This window comes from Nipponia nippon, unplaced genomic scaffold (assembly GCF_047370975.1).
Source record: "Nipponia nippon isolate SJK-2023a ecotype South Korea unplaced genomic scaffold, ASM4737097v1 scaffold_6, whole genome shotgun sequence".
Taxonomy (NCBI): Eukaryota; Metazoa; Chordata; class Aves; order Pelecaniformes; family Threskiornithidae; genus Nipponia; species Nipponia nippon.
In genome coordinates this window covers 1,839,764-1,856,492 of record NW_028262380.1, presented here as the reverse complement: position 1 = coordinate 1,856,492, position 16,729 = coordinate 1,839,764, and the positions used below count along the sequence as shown (strand labels likewise).

Here is a 16,729-nt window from a genome sequence, read left to right as displayed (position 1 = left end):
GCCTCACTGCCCTCAAATACCCAAAGAGTGCTCTCATTTATTTCCAGGAATGATCTGTGCATTAACTGGTGCAGCTCAGAGCAGGATATGGATAATGCTGAAAACAACTACTGAAAAATACGTTTTTGAAAGCAATTACTTCTGTTAACTGCAACCTCTTTAGCGTGGCATAAGGCAAGCATCAAGGGACACGTGGGCAATAGGAAATGGTTTTGTAGTTGTTAGTAGCATCTTCTTTCTTCCTTCGTACTATTAACAAAAGCTAATGTGGAGCAGTTACGAAAAGCCAAACAGATTCTCTACTTCCATTTCGCTGGTAGGATTTGCCCAAGTAAATGTTATCCTCTGAAGGTGAAATTCACATTTCATGACTCAAAAGCTTCAGCCTCTGGACCTACAGCTGGAGTCCTGGCTAAATGCCACAGGACGCAAAACAAACCCATCTCTTGGTTCTAGAGGTCACTCAGGGACACTCAACCCGAGCCAGGTCCTAGAGGAATGATGTGCTCACCATCCTGGGCTACTGAGGCTGAGTTGGGCACCCGTTATCAACCCGGGGGAGATCAGGTTCGTTCTCGGATGGGCTGCAGAGCTTTGCCACCTGGTCTGATCCGACTACGACAGGCTCTCCAACAACAATCCAGGTGATGCACTCTTTGCAAGGTGGAGTAGTGAAAGACCGATGGTATGTCCAGTAGCCATGAGATTTAGGGAAAAGAACTGAAGGATCCAAGTTTGGAAAAGAAGCTTCTTTTCCCTTTGTTTTGATAACATTTATTTCTTCGAGAATTCTCTTCATCTCCAGTTTGGGAGTTTTCCCTACTTGCAAAAATATGGCCAAAGCAGCTATTCCATCAGCTCTTTTCACAGCATCTAGGTAATTCCTGTATTTGGGATTCCAGTGTAACAAATGTAGCTCTCCTGCCTATCTTGCTCCATTCACAACACGCTCAGAGCCATGGTCGTTGGACGAACCCCAACGAAAGTGAAGCAGGCGCAGCCTGTAGACTCCTAGAAGTGTCCCACCTCTCAGCACTGATCTACTGAAAGAAGAAGAAAGCTGAGTCAAGACCTTTTTATTTCTGTTTAGTGTGGCAGCAAATGCTGCCCAGGGGCCCTGGTCAGCCCTCTCCGTCCCCCCGGCGTCTGGCTGCTCCTTGCTGCAGGTATCCAGCTCTGTTCTGCCTTGCCGAGCTGCTGACCCAGGCATCGGAACAAAGCAGTGTGAAGGTCTGCTGCATTACAGGTAGGAAATATGATGGATAGCGGTTGTATTCATCCTTAAAAATTTATCATGCTTGGGACCTGGGGACCCTGTCGGGGTATTGGCAAGTGTCTCGTGTCCTGGTTCGTAGCTTGTGCGTGCGGAGCTGGGGCAGCCGGAGCGATCCAGCCGCTACAAACAGAAGTCCTCTCTCTTCCCTTTGCTCCCCTCTGAGCGAAGAACGTCCTGGTGTAACGACCCCTTTTGGCCCTTATTTCCAGTTAGGTGTTACAAACATTTGCCCAACGTGTGGCTTAGTATTTAAGAGGTTCCCATCGGCACAGTCGCTATCTGGTATGTTAAAACTGTGCTTTCAAGGTTCTCCGAAGGAGAAGCTTGAAAATTCTTTTTAAAAAAATAAATACATTAACAAATACGGAGTGAAATCTTTCTGGTGGGAGTTATTTGCTGCCTTGGTGTTTGGGCGCTCTCTGCAGCGTCTGCCTCGTGGACACGGAGCACCCACGGCTGCCTGGGCACTGGTCAGATCCTGGCACCTCACCCAGAAGTAGCGAACTTTGGAGGGGAAAAACAGCTTTACAGCCCCTTCTGGGGGGGGCCAGGTGCCGCTTCAGGCTTGCCGCGCTTTGAAACGACTTCCCTCTTTGTGAATGACAAAGTGTATTTAAGCTGAAATGTGTGCTTAGCTCAATCTGAAGCCTAAACAAGCACATACTTCACTTCTCGCTGTGATTTTTGTAAAACACATTCATGGCAAATGTTATTTCTCTCCACGCCAGCAGAGCCAGCTGCTTTTTGTGCGTGACTGAGAGCTCCCCTCTCTGGTAACTATGCAGGATTGCTGCTGTAGCTTTTTTACCTCCTCGCTGCTCACTTGCTAATAAAAGAATTTTTCACTTCTTTGCAATGATCGAACAAGTTTGATGTCTCCTATTGGGGCATCAGCACTTCTAAAAACCACAGGATGAACAGGTATCTCGCTACAAGACCGACCATGCTGTCTTGCTTAGATGTTTGCATGTAAATATTAAGTCATTTTCCTAATTTTTCCTGTGCTATCGTGCTGTTATTGTAGTAATTAAAGTAATGAAGAATTGCCTCCTTAAACAATGTGCTCCAAAGCAGCAGCGCTGGTTGATTTTTCTCCCCAAAACTCTTGGTTAAAGTTATAAATTGTCTTGGTACCTAATGGACCGCTTCGTTGTGAGTTAAGAAAAAGCCCAACGTGAAGTTCACCGAGGTGAATTGTAACGGGTATGGTTATTTGAAATGGGGAGATGTCAGCTTGGCTTGAGCAGAGGAGGAGGAGGGTGTGAATGTGACCCGGCTCCGCGGTGACAACGGCGTGAACGCGCTCAGCTCTGGAGCAGCAACTGCAGCTGGGAGCACACGGGGGAATTTCCCCGCTGCTGAAAACAATTGTTGGCAACTGGCTCCTGCAAACGGGGGAAGAAGACGAGATGAAACCCTTTGAACAACTTGGGCATAGTTTTGGGTTTTTTTTTTTGCATTTTTTTGTGCTGTTGCAGGGGTGCGTGTGCCCTGGTATGTCTCTGGGATCACCCCCCATCACTTTTCTAGTGCACTTCAGTCTTGCACAAGGGCACTTGCACCTTTACCTGCACAGATGGCAGCTGCAAACGGTCGTCTTTTAATTAGCAAATCTGCACAGACAGCTTGTGCTCGTTATAAAAGCACCAATTCTAGGAAATAAATATAGGACAACTTGTCTGTGTGTTATGGTGGGCTTTCGCCTATTCCAGAGCTGCTTTCTTGGTTGCTTGAAGGCTGTTTAATTTGGAGGGTGGAAGTGGAAGGAGGGATAACAGAGGTGGTGATATTACGGGGGAGAAGGAGACCAAAGGGCAGAAGCAGTCTGGGATAAGCTACTTGTGTTTGCTGTCCCCTCCTGTTGAGGGGCTCGCGCCGCTCAAGCGTGCGATACTGGCCGTGCCCGATGGATGCGGCAGCTTGGGCTGCTCCAGCATCACGCTCCAATTCTTCATGCTCCATGCTGGCACGTTTTCCGTCTTGCTTTGGAGGCTGACTGCTGAATATCTCTGCTTCTGAGGTGGGTAGGAGGAGAACTCGCCTGGTCCACGGTCTGAAATTTTTGGTGATTTACCTTGGTGAAGTTAAAGCTTCCTTGGCTTCGCCTCGCGCCGGGGGAAAGGCCTGATGGCTGGAAGCGCTCTGATTTCTGGCGTGGCCACGGCTTGTTGTGTGGCCATAGGCGTTTCACTTAGTTCTTCTGCGCCTGTGTTTGCCAGGGCGTAAAATATGCATGGTGCTTCCCTTCAAAGGGAAACCGAGACAGATTGGTGTTTGTAAGGTGTTCTGGTAGCTTCTGATAAGAGATAGCCTTTAAGGGCATGCAGTTGGTTTAAGTTCTTGTTTTAACATATGCACAATTCAAGAAGTATTCCACTGATCCCAAAATAAACACACATGTTTTGAGATATCCTTTGTAACGTTATACTTCCAGGAATACTACAGACTCATGCTTTGGATGCACCTTTACCAGCGGGAACCAAAGCTTACAGGCTGCCGTCCTCATTCTCAGCGCGGTGAGGTCTCGTGAAACGGCAAGCTGAGCTTGTTCAACCAGGAGGTGATACGCTATTTCCGAACTGCTTTTGGTAACTGCTGCTCAGGTTTCAGTTGTCTGAGCAAACTTTCCTCTTGCTGATTCTGTGTCTGGCTTCAGCTTACGAAACCCGCTGCAGTTGGAGCCTGGATCGTGCATCAGTGTGAAATCCTTGGCTTCAGCCTCTCTGCCTGCAGAGTTCAACTCGAGGCCTTCCAGATAATGAAGCTGGCCTTGCTCGAGCCGCCTTCCCGCTGAAAAGCGTGTTACGCATGGTTTGACAGTTGTTGCTGTGCTCTGGGGGAAGCGAAACCTCAATGCAGTTCAGCCATCGCAACACAGGGTGGCGGTGCCACTTAAAGGTCTGGTGGCACGAAGGCTGGATAATCTCGGTTTTTAGTTTGCTGTCGTCAGGGCTGTGTCCCTTTGGTGCCTCCGAATTACCTTGCTCTGTGTGTGTCTGCTTCTTCCAAAGCCCGCTCCTCTGGGCTCAAGCGACCGAGCTGGCATTTGTGGAAGAGCTGGTGAGAAAGCTTGAACGTTCGCAGTCATCCCGTGGGCTAAGGAGCCCCCAGAATTTCTGGCAGTGGTTAAATCACCCCCGTACCTGGCAGATGTGACTTCACCTTCTCAGTCTTTTAATCCCTGTTTTTGATCCTTCCTCTTGACTTAAATCTGCTTTCTAGATCCTGCTGGCTGAACATCAGCTTGGGGAGGACTTCAGCTGGCTACGTATTGGTATGGCCATAACTTTGCACAGTGCCTGTGGGGGGGGGCTTGCCATAGCCAAGCTCTGCCCCAAGAACTATCTTATTTCCCGAATTTCCCTGAGTGTCCCAGTCTCCCTCTGGTTTTCCCATTGTCTTGAGTTTGTCTCTGTAACCCAGAGCTGTCGTAACTCCTAAAACACATTGCCCTAAAGCCCTTTTAGGCATTACACAAGTTCAGGAGCAAAACGTTTCTTAGTGTCTCCTCTTAGCAGTGTATATTCCCCTGTAATTGGGGAGAGCTTTCGGATACCTGTGGGGCATCTTTGTTGCTTGCTCGGCTTTGGTAAGGTCAGTTTTGGTATTGGCAGAGGTTTCTTCCTTCCAGTTCTTGGCCCGGTCCTGCTGTTCTGTTTAGCGTCTGGTGCATTAAGCTCTTGTCAGCACGTCTTCCATGGGATTTGTTTTCTTTGTGCTGTTTTCTTGATAAATAGTAGCCTGAAAGCAATCTTAAGAGCATGCTCCCGCATTACTATTTCACCCCTTCTTACACTGCTGACCCCGTGGCCTCTTTCTGGGTGTCCTCTGCAGCTTGGGTGCCAGTTGACTTGCAGGTCTCTGCTTGGGACTAAGCAGTCTCCTCTGCTATAGAAGCATCCCATATCCTGCAGCGCTCTCCCGAAGGGAAGCGTGGCAGGAGAACAGCTCTCCCAGCCCAGCTCTTCCAGGCTCGGAGGACTGGCCTGACTGGGCTGAGGCTGTTCGAGTCATTTATCAGTCTGTGACCAGACAAGCAGGAGGAGCTGGAGAAGTGCCTACGCGCTCGCTCTCAGGCAAGGCTGGCTCTATCTCATTCTGAAAGGCAAGCCAGCCTGTGAAAATCAACGCTGCAAAAGAATCGCCGACAAAACCGCCTCCCGCTGCCTTTTTTTTTTTTTTTTTTTTTGTCTGCTCATGGTGGTCACTTGAAGTAATCCTTGTGGAAATCTTTATGTAGGGTAGGTGGGGAGTCTGAATAACTGACCTCCCCCTATGAAGCTGTATAGCAAATCAACAGGATGTCTGGTTCCAAGAAAAAATACATTATAGGATGATGTCTGCGCAGCATTTAGGAGGCTGGGATTTTTATTTTTATTTTTTTCTGTTCTTAACTGAATTATAACATGCTTCTAGGCAAGTTACTTGGTACTTGTGCCTCTGTGATCCAGTTCCGTCTAGCTCTTCCTTCTGTTGGAATTGCAAAGCCCTTGTGTAATTAAGGTCAAATAAGTATATGAAATACCGAAGGTGAAGACATGCTTTCGATCTTAAGCTTTCTGTTAGTGAAATGCTTATCAGTGGCATGATAGAAAATCACTTCTGAGTGTCTTGAATGTCTCCTGATGTTTTGTTGTACTAATCTGTTATGGCTGAGGCATGAATAAGTGAACTATATGCCAGAATAAGCAAAACCACATCTCATCACTCCTTGTTGCTGTTCCTTCCAAGTGTTTAAAGGCAGTAATGTTAGCTCCTTCCTCCTCAGCTGGAGGAGGGATGACCTGCCTAGACCCAGGGACCATAGTTGCGGGTGTGAAGAAACTGCAGGAAACCTGAAGCTCATGACAGTCCCAAATACGTGACAGGTTTTGTGGTTATCTCCCTACCATCGCAGGAGGTGGGCTAAGAGAGGTGAGAGACGCCAGTGCTGGTTCTGTTGCCGTCCCATTACCCCCACTGAGGTGCTGCCTCTTTTACCGTCCTTGTTGCAAGATATTGTAGTAGTGGAGATAATGTCCTTTAGCCTGTGTTCCCAAAGTGGTCCCTAAGCTAAAACTGGTCGTGGTGCCTCTGGGTTCCCTCTCTAAGGGTACTTGCATTTGGCTGCCTATGTAATGTATTGGACAGTGGGAGTCTCAGAGGTGTTGACATCCTACAGATGGCCTGGTAGAGCAGAAGAGACTGTAGATGAAGAAGATGATTGAGTTTGTGCCTCACTTGACACTGGAGAATCTACATGGACAGTATAAACGTCCCATTCACAGGATGAGGTTGTTAAGTGTCTCTCACCTTCTGAGACACTGAAATCCATCAGCCACAGGGAGAGGAGCGTTGTGAGAAACAAGACTTGGTTGACTCAAGTGTGAGTGGAACTACCTGAGTTGTGCTTTAAGCAAAGGTGGAAGCGGTGCTTTCATCTGCTGAGGTCTTGGAACCTTCTGACATCTGCTGTGTTTGGGAAGAAGAGGAAGATGAGGCTTGAGAGCAGGACCCCGTTGTAAGAGGTGCTGCAGGGTGAAGGTTCTAGGTGCTGTTGGATTCTGAGAATGTCCTGTTCCCAGGAGATGATTAGCTAGCAGTCTAAAAAGTAGTCATTCGTAAATGGCAAAATGGGGGAGGATGTTTGCCTTGGGAAAACAAAACCCAGAAGCAAACTAGACGTTGTCCGTCAGTGCTCTCGTGCAGGTGTTGCAGGTTGTAGGGTTGCTGTTGTTACGAAAGAGGCATTAGCAGGGGGTAACTGTACTCTGAAAAAAGAGGAATTACCTGAACTAGTTAATCTTAATTTCTGGTGGCTGCAATTATTAATAGTGGTCTCCCCTTGTAGTAGAAACTAGCATTTGTAATTTGGGGAATTGCTGCCTGGGGGGCTTTCCTGGCATTTATGGAATAAAGGAATAAACCACTCAATTTGGTCCACCCAATTATTCTTCTTTCCCCTTGGAACAGTCCTATCTAGACCTTTAGAGGTAGCTTTTTCTTCATGTTGCATTAAACTTTTATATAAATTTGTCAACATACAGCCATTAAAACGCCAGACTGACTGGGAACATTTTCTATTTCAATATTACTCAGAAGTAATATTTTACTCTAACAACTTTATTTCTCTTTGGCAATATTTCTGCTTGGATAAGAATATCTGAAAGAATCTCTCTGTTAAATTGTGATCTGTTTCATCATCAGCTTAACAATTTGCTGGGCCCCTTTGAATGCTGAGATGTTTTTCTTTAGGGTTTGTTTGGAGGTGGGGAGGGAAAGAAAAGTCTGCTGACTGGTCTTGGTTGGTGAAAATATTCACAGAATCACAGAACACTTGAGGTTGGCTAGGACCTCTGGAGATCGTCCAGTCCCACTCCCCTGTTCAAGTCGGGTCACCTACGGCAGGTCGCTCAGGACTGTGTCCCATGTGGTTTTGGATATCTTTAGGGATGGAGACTCTGCAGCCTCTCTAGTCAACCTATTCCAGTGTTTGATCACCCTCACAGTAAAAAAGTTTCTTTTTTTTTTTTTCCTCGTGTTTAATGGAATTTTTCTGTGTGTTGCCTCTTGTCCTGTCGGTGGGTACCAAGGAGAAGAGTCTGGCTCTGTCTTCTTTACCCTCCCAACCATCACCAGATATTTATATTCATTGATAAAGATTTCCCCCCCTCAGCCTTCTCTTTTCCAGGCTGAACAGTCCCAGCTCTCTCAGCCTTTCCTTGCACGAGGGATGCTCCAATTGCTTTATCATGTTAATGGCCCTTCCCTGGATGCTCTCCAGTAGCTCCATATCTCTCTTTGTACTGGGGAGCCCAGACCAGGACCCAGCTCTCCAGATGCCTCACCGGTGCTGAGCAGAGAGGAAGGATCACCTCCCTCGACCTGCTGGCTAACGCTTTTCCTTACACAGCCTAGGAGTCTGTTGGCCTTTGCTGCAAGGGCACACATGGTCAGCTTAGTGGCCGTCAGGACCCCTAGGTCCTTGCTGAGCTGCTTGCTAGATGGTCAGCCCCAGTGCGTACTGGTGCCTGGGACTGGCTGTTGCTCCCCAGGGGCAGGACTTGGCATTTGTTGACCTTCATGAGGTTCCTGTTGGGCCATTTCTCCAACCTGCCCAGGTCCCTCTGAGTGGTGGCACACCCCTCTGGTCTGTCAGTCGCTCCTTCCAGTTTTTTATCATCTGCAAACTTGCTGGGGGTGCACTCTAACTCCACATCCATGTCATTAATGAAGAGGTTAAGCAGTATTGCCCCCAGTATTGCCCCCTGGTGTTATACCACTACTCTAGATCATCTCCATCGCCTTGCAAAAATATTTGGGCAGCAGTGTCTGCTCTTTCCTAGTTTGGGTTAGCTGTGGGGTTTTGTTGGGGTAAGGAGAAGACTGCATGCACCCTGTTGCAGGGCAAGATGTATGTAAGGATGTACTGCACAGCGTATCTGTATGCTGCAGGCTGTACATTTTCACTCTTATGCCTATCTTGAGCTATTGAGCAAGACAAAGTGTCTGGTTAGCGTATGCCGTGCTGAGCAGCGGCCAGCTTGGAAGATACTAGACAGAGAGGTTGGCTCCTCCGCTTCTCTTCTTGGTTTCTACCAATGGCTCTGGAAGCACGCAAACAAAAATATTATGCCTGCTTTCTGCTTTGAATTTATCTGGCTTAAGATCGCAGTGACTCTATGCTATTAAGATTTTCTTCCCTGAATTAAACATCTCCTTGGGACCATTTTTTTTAGAAGGAATATGCTCATATCTAGTAATTAAATTGCCTCTCAATCTCCCTTGTGAATTAGCTAAGTGGAGAGATCCCTCAAAGTGTCCTGACACATCCAAGGCACTTTGTCCAGCCCGCAGTCTTTTGTAGTCATTTTTTTGGTGTGTTTTGGGACTTGCGTTGCTCAGCGACTTCCATGTTCAGTGCTCCGGTGTTGGTATTTCCTTCACGTCTGAGTTACCACATTGTCGTGGTTTCAGATAGTTTTGGTTGCTCCCTTTAAAAATCAGTGCTTCGCTAAAGGTCAGAGTGAGAATCAACCAGAGACAGCGAGCAGATGGCTCCATTGAGCTTTCTGCCTCTCGTTATAGATAGCACATCTGATGTACATCTACCCCGTTCCTCTGAGCGTGTCCTCTCCCCCCAGCCTCTGCCTGTTGTAAAGGATTAGATGTGCTGGAACACCGTTGCAGGCACAGCAGAAGGGAGATTAGAACATTTGTGGTGGCTTTATGTCCACATCCTCCAATTCTTGTGGGTTTGTGTCTACCCCCTTAATTTCGACACTTTTCCTAACAATAGTACATATGGTATAAACGTTCAGAAACTTCCTGCAAAGTGTGACTAGGGTGTATCATTAGATTTCTTCCTTTTTTAAACTGTTGTTTACAGGCATTGTAAAGATGATTCATCTCTGTCTTAATGTTAACCAGCTTGGATGGGATGAAATTTATCTCGCTTGGTTCTAGCGAGCATTCCTATCCTACACATGGTGCAAATCAACTGTCCTTCCAACTTGAAAGAGCTTGAGAGAGTAGGGCCTGCTGACGCATCGCGTTTGTTCTTGGGGGAATTGTTTCCATTGTGCTCGCAAAGAGAGGAGGGAGGTTGAAAGCTCTGCTCGTGGCCAGTTCTCTCCATACTTGCCTCGGTTGGGGGCATTCGTGTTTGTTGTAGCTCTTCTGGCTTGCCTGGCTTTGCGTTGCTCCTTACGTTTCCTGGCTCTTCTGGAGGCTGAACGCTAATTTGTTCAAGCTCTCTCTCTTAATGCTTTTTATCATCTGAATTTCATTCTTTAATAGAGACATTATAACCAAGTTGTTCCATTATATTTTCAATTAGGGTAATTATTCTTCGTTTCCTTCAGAATCTCGTCTGGTGCGGAATAGCTATATTCTACCCTGGAGATGGCTGTGGCTTTTATGGTGGCTCTATTTTTCCACTAACGTATAGTCTAAAAGCACTTTGTTGTCGTAACTGCATGCTTAAGAAGGCTTTAGGGTATTTTACAACTAAAGACCTGATCTTGTACAAATGAAGGAAACAGGAATTTGTCTGTTGCCACCACTGAAAGTTGAGTTGGGTTCTTTGAAATCCTTGTAAAAACCTGGAAGGATTTAGTACCCGGGGTTGGAGACATCACTTCTTTCAGCCTCGGGGCTTAGTACGGCATTGGTTAAGATCAGATGGTTTCCAAAGACCTTCGGCTATTCTGTAGGTTGGACCTATAGAAAACAGGGCTTCAGGGGATCTCAAGGAGCCACCTACTCAATCCTCTCCCGATCTGAGGAGATATTTGGTCTCTCCAGCAGCAAATACATCTAATCTCCTCCTGCTTGGTATTTTTCTAACTTATTCTGAGAAACGATCAATTTAAAGAGATCCTGTAACATGCCTTGATGATCTCTTTCAGATTTCTGCCACTCTTACAGTTGGAAAACTTCGTCTAATGTTTAACCTCATTCTGGGCAATTTAAGCCCATGACTATTTTTCCTTTCTTCAATAGACACAAATATTTGCATGGGAATGAGTCCGGGCTTCCTCTGGTAGTCATACAGCCCAAACACTGTTGCCTTTTAATCCAGCTTTCCTCCCTGAGGATGTTGCTGCTGTGTCTCATGTCCTCCTGATGAGTTTGCCAGAGTAGGCATCTATAGTTAGAAGGAAGATGGGCTTCCAGTTATGGCACTGCCGTTCAGAAGTGAGCAGCAGTTTGCGGACGAGGTTGAGATTTGTTGACAAGGAGGGGTTTACTCATCCGAAACTCGGCATTAGAGTCCCAAACCTCAACCCTGGATCGTTTGGGACAACAGCGGCTTAAGGCAGGATTAGAGACTCTCTTTTATGGAAGTCTTTTGGTTGGTTTTGTTGGAGTCTAGAATGCTGCTCCTGTTGAGTGGGGCTAGCTCAGCTATTCTGGTTTTTATGGCGAATGCTTGCCATATATTGAGCTCCCAAGCCCTAACAGAGATGCTCCGAGCTTCTGCATCTGGGTTCTGTTCTTAGAGCTGGTCCTGACCTGTTGTTTTGCCTTAAAGTCACTTTGCTTCCCTCCTCAGCTGAAACGCAATCTGTAAAATACATTTCTGACAAAGCTTTTGTGAAGCGTAGCTGAAAATTCATTGCCACTTTGAGACTCTTGTGCATCACTACTACGTCTTATTTTGACGGCATGGGTCCTGGGCCTGCGGTGGAGAAATGAAACAGTGGAGAACTACAAGAGCAAGGTGGCACGCGGTACATGCGTTCTTCCATTCCCTGTTTTATCTTTTGGGGAAGCCCTTTCGTGCGCATTCATCAGGTCGAACTGATTTCTGAGCGCACCTCCTGCAGAACCTCTCTGCTTTTTGGGACGTGTAGCTGTGGGTTTGTGACCTGAGTCTTCTCAGTCCCAACAAAAGGACTTCTCATTCTTAAACGGAGCTAACGCAGGCAGGGGGTGACTCAGGCGCAGAAGCAGAGGTACTGAGATCCCGGCATCGCAAGCGGCACTATCTTGTCTGGCCTCCAGCTGCCTCTCTAAAAAAGCACTGGTCCTTTGTAGGTCCCGTGTTGGGTTGGCGTGCCCTAGGCAGGTGTCTCAAAGGGTGCCAGGCATCTATATTTAGGCAACTGAAGCCTACGTGTTTTCTAATCCGAGGCTTGCACGTGAGTTTTGGAAAGCAATTATTAGGCTGTAAATGAGAGCGAGCTTTCTCTAGCTCGGGCTGTGCTGATGGGAGAAATTGGGTCAGCACTATGCTTGTCTCTGCCAGAAGTCCCTGTTGCATAAAGTTTCCTTCTGGAGCCACTTGTGTGATTACTCCTAATTTGGTTTGATTAAATTGATCAAGGTTACAAAAATGTTTAGAAGTAGCTTCACTCTTTTTTTTGGGGTGCTGGTGGTGGGGGAGAGGGTATGAGGGCTGAAGGAGGAAGGCAGAAGTTGTTAGTGGGACTGGAGTAGGAGCTGGCAGAGAGCTTTTTCCACTGGCAAAGCTGTCTGCAGAGCGCAAAGCTGCCTGCTGCTGAAAGGCAGGAACTTCTCGACACAATGAATTGGCAGCGAAGAGCTGAATTGTGCCATCTCGTTCAACTTTTGCCTGCGAGTGAGACCTTCAGTTGACCTTGATAATGACCCATGCTCTTCTGCAAGAGGAAAGGAGCTGGAAGCTGGCGCGGCTGAGCACCGCGCGCTGCCAGGCAGGGACGTCCGTGCCAAGCGCCGTTCGGTCGTACGCCGTACCGCCCGTGGAGGTGATGGAGGCAGCGAAGCCGCTGCTTTGGTCTTAAACACCATGCGTGGGCAGCGCGTTAGCCCGTGCGTCGTGCCGGCTAGCCTTGCTGCCCCGGTCCCCTTGCGAAGGCTCTGGTACGCACGCTTCGAGGACGGAAGTTACTAATCACTGTCAATTTTAATGCGCTTTGTGTGGTTTTATAATGCAGCGCTTTTAATATCATGCATGTCTTTAGGATTTGTTGTGCCTCTGTTGGATGTTGTGACAACATTGCTTCACAGCAGAAAGGAGGGTCCGAGACTTAAAGCCAAGAATGCACCAAAAAAAAAAAAATCAACTTGTTTAAACAATGCATAAGACGACAAAATGAACTTTGTTACTAGGAAAAAACCTTTTATTGGACAATAACACAGCAAGTATAGACATTAAAATTTTTCTGTGGTAATCTAATCTGCTTTTACAGATGTAAATGGCTAAAATATAAGTTCTGTAAAGTTTATAAGAATGATATTCTGTTATCAGTGAACTGATTTGTGGATGCTTTGGGAGGGTGCCTTTCTTCCTCATTGTCAAGTGTTCATTTTCTCCTCTTTCTTGTGCTGCTGATAGGGTAAATAACACAGCAAGAGAAGAGTGGTCTCCAGTAGAAACTGCTGGTGTCCGAAACCGTCACCCTCGTGGTGGAGGTGGCCTTCGTCTCGCAGTGCTTTGGGAGTGGGGAGAGAGACGTGGCCAAGCTGCAACCTTTCCTGTTCTCTCTGAGAAAGATGGGGCAATGTGCGTGGTTTTTAACTTGATGTCATAGCTTTTACATTGAATGGTGAGAGGGTATTAAAAGGTTTGTGTGTTTTTTTTTTTTTTTTTTAAGAAGGGGATAATTTGCACCAAAAATACTGGTGTCTTGTGTCTAGTTTAGGAACCGCTTCTTCCCCTCTCTTCTCTCTCCTACAATCTGTAGATACCTACTGAAACACAGAAGTTGACCCTTTCTGGAATTTGGTGTTTCAGGCAGGCTTTTCAGTCTGGCAGTGGCTTAGCAGGGTGGTTTGTGCCTCTTGCCTTGTCCTGGTATTCCGGTCTTTAAGTTTTTCATCGCTACGCTGATGCTGGGACTGGTAGAGTCTTTTGTTCTGCAAACGCAATGTCTGGGCTCAGGTGTGACTGGAGCTCACGTATGGTGTGGTGCTGATAAAGGCTGTAATATAAAAGATACTTTCCAAGAGACGAGGATTTTGCGTATTAATAATATCCCTACTTCGCTTTCACACAGTGCTTTTTCTTCTGTTTTCATGATATTATACCCACCCTGTTGCTTGCAGTGGTGGCTTTCAGGGTGCTGCTGTGGCAGGTGCCTCTGCATCTGCGTGATAAATCGTGTTTTAATTTGGCTTTTTCTCAGTCTGCTTGGCCTTATTATGTTAGTCATCTAGAGTTTATAGTGTATTTCTCTGGTGAGGCTGAAACCGCTCTCTTGTGTTGGATGTGGGAGGTGCGTGTTGGGCTGATGCTCCTGCCTGTGCTCTGCTCTGCTCCAGTCTCTGGCAGTTCAGTGTGGAATAGGGATAACAGCTGAGGTTCTGTAAGTTTCTAATTATTTGACCCTGCTTTAAAAAAAAAAAAAAAAAAAAAGAGCAATTAAAGAAAAAAAAAAAAAAAAGGCCAAAAAGTATTTTAACTGTTGCTGAACTGCTCTACCACCCCAGGTCGGCGGTGTTGCCTGAGAGCGTGAGGTCCCGCAGCCTATTTTCCCCCCAAGACAGCATCAAATCCTCTCCATCCCTAAACCAACATCAGTTCAACTTATTTTTAAACTCCGATGAACAGGGTTTCCAGTGTCCCACCGTGCTTTATTTCAGGGCTTTGACTATCTTCCGTTGCATTTTATCACAAAATCTAGCCTAGGTCTCTGCAAATCGATCTGCTCTCCTCCATCCCATAACAGCTCTGCAGAACTGCTCACCTGCCTCCCTCTTTAACATAGTGGAGGTCTTTTTCCGTGGCTCTGAGCTCCCCGTGTCCTCACCAGCCCTTTCTCTTCAAATCTAACCCCAATTCCCTCGGCTCTCTCTGGGCCAATAAATAAGGTGCCTTTATTGCCTTGATTGACCTCTTGACTTGTGGAAACACTTCCAGTTTCTCGAGGTCTTTGGCTGCCGCTTTCCAGAAGGCTTGCGACTCCCTTCGCTTTGGTGTTACCAACATATCTCGAAAGTACAGCTTGCATTATATTTTCCAATTTGCTAATAATAAACGCTGAAAAAAAACAGGCCCAGGACAAATGCATGTAGACGCCCCGTTGAAAAGCTCTTTCTGGTTGAGGCCAGTCATTGACAAGTGACATCGTTTTTAGGGTGGTTTTTGGGTAGTGTACGCATGTGGTTTATGGTAGTTTTCTGTGCAGCGTTCCTCCTGGAGCGCTTGTGAGGATACCCCCAGGGCCGTGCCAGGACTTCGCTGAAATCAAGGTGTTCCCAGCTATTAAACCGGGGTTATCTTGCCGAATAATATAGCGGTGCTCTTCAGAAACGGCTTTGTTGTCTACTCCAGGATCTCGTGATAATGGGGTATTGCTGGTATTTTGCTGAATTTTTGCAGTGATTGGAATGATTTCTGTTGTAGCCTGAAAATACGATGGTGGTCTGTGCAAGGTAAGTGGGTCTAAGTAGGAAAAGTACACGTGGGAATGCTTTCTAATCTACAATAATGAAAAATATTTATGACTAAACATTTTATACTTCTCCAAAAAGGAAAAAAAAAGTTACTTCTTTCTCTGTGTTCATGTCATAAATGTAAATCTGTGTGGGTGATGTGTAAAACCGAGTGGGCTTAAATTCTGTTTAATTAGCAGAATGAAAACAAGAAGCAAGTTCTACACTTGCTCTTCCACTGGGGTAATTTCAGGTGGAGCAGGCCAAGTAAGCAGGGTGTCTTTGGAGGACAGCTTGCTAATGCTGTGTCGGGACGTGGATAAACTTTGTGAAGCACAAGGCTTGAAGCTGTGAACTCTGACAGTTAAGATATTAAACAGGTATTAGTCTTGCAAACTTTCTTTGACCTTTTTTCTGTTGCACCACTCTTGAATTTTTATTTTTTTTGCATTGCTCAGTAGTTAATTTGTTTATTACAAAAGTTAGACTAAGATTAAACAAACTGCTAATGCTTTTATGTAGCTTAATGAGAAGAAAATGTTTCTGAGGGATTAAAACCACAACAGAAGTTTAAAGGGGGGGAAAAAATAAAATAAAATTGAAGTCCACAACAGACTCAGGAATTTGTTCCACTTATTAACTGAAAACAGAAACAAGTCACTTCTGTTCCACTGTCCCCAGAATGTCCTCCTTGCATTGTTCCAGATCTCTTTCATTTCGCCCCCAGAGATTTCCCTCCTCTGTACTTTCAGCTGAAGTTATTTAGGTTACTTCTGAGTCCCCGTCCTGCAGGCAGCTCTCATTGGGAATGAAGTTGCAGGGTCAGCCTCGCGGCTTGGCCTTCTCCGGGACTGCCTGAAGCCCTCTTGTTAACCAGTTGAGCATGAGACGTAGGGAGGACCTGCAAAGCCAGTTCCTAACTATTTTCTAGCATTAATTTATACATTCAGCTCCTCTGGCATTCCTTCAGCGTGTGTATGGTGTCTGGCATAGGACCTGCCAGCCTGGGAGCAGCCGGATGAAGCGTCTAAGGCACGGCTGGAGAGAACGTAGGTTGAGTTGGTGCTTGGTGGCAGGGCCCAAGATGTCCTGCCTCTGACCATGTTTTAAGGAGATTTGTAGCTGAGCTTGTTGTCCCTTTCAGCCTCCTCTTGGGCTGCATTCCCCAAACCTCTGCTCTTTCCCCCATTTTTGCTCTTGTGGATGATGAAGCGATCGAGAATGCAGTAGAGTATCCAAGAACGCGGGGGCTGAGTACAGGCAGAGTCGCGTGAGGCTCTGGGATGCGGAGGGAGTATGAAGATGTGAAAGGCTCATGATCGACACGTCGCACTTCTGTGTGAGCTCCTGCTCGCTTTCTGCTGCTTGGAAAATGGAAAAGGCACCTGAGCATCCGGCTGTGCCGCGAGTCCGCGCCTGCGGCATCCCCGTTGTTAACAGTTTGGCCGCTTGGTGTGGGCCAGGTTTGGTTGCCCCTCTTTTGGGGGATGAACTCTGCAATACTGCAAGGCTACAGGCGGGAACTCTTGATGCCTTTGCCTGTCATGGCTTTCCTGGAAAGATTTTTCCAGTTGACCTTTGAAAAAAAATGAAGTGGATTTTTTTAATGAA

The 16,729-nt window shown here is 46.6% G+C and overlaps 1 protein-coding gene and 1 pseudogene across 6 annotated transcripts in view; one reads left to right on the top strand and one right to left on the bottom strand.

The window, feature by feature from the left end:
• Positions 1 to 16,729, top strand: part of EXOC6B (exocyst complex component 6B) — a 305,538-nt gene that overhangs the window by 32,769 nt on the left and 256,040 nt on the right. The window lies entirely within an intron of this gene.
• Positions 491 to 1,210, bottom strand: LOC104019169 (carbonic anhydrase 3 pseudogene; annotated as a pseudogene).